Consider the following 311-nt stretch of genomic DNA (forward strand, 5'->3'; position numbering starts at 1 on the left):
ATTTAATGCCATCTATATGCCAAGTTTCATTTGACAATATATAATGCTATCATAAATGTGTATTTATATAATATGCATATTTTTCATTCAGCAGCTATTTCCTTTTTTATATCTTATTTCCCCAAATAAATTACTCATTTTTGCTGGGCAGGATCTCATCTCGCATTTCTCATATATTATAGAGCCTACCACCATAAAGAACATAAAGTCAGCATTTAATAAAATCTTATTGTCTGGTCAAATAACTGAGGCCAAAATTATAGAAAACTAGCCCAAGTCCTAGATGGAGTTGGAAGTGAATAAGAATGGAA

The sequence above is a fragment of the Pteropus medius genome, unplaced genomic scaffold (assembly GCF_902729225.1).
Source record: "Pteropus medius unplaced genomic scaffold, Ma_sr-lr_union100, whole genome shotgun sequence".
Lineage (NCBI taxonomy): Eukaryota > Metazoa > Chordata > Mammalia > Chiroptera > Pteropodidae > Pteropus > Pteropus medius.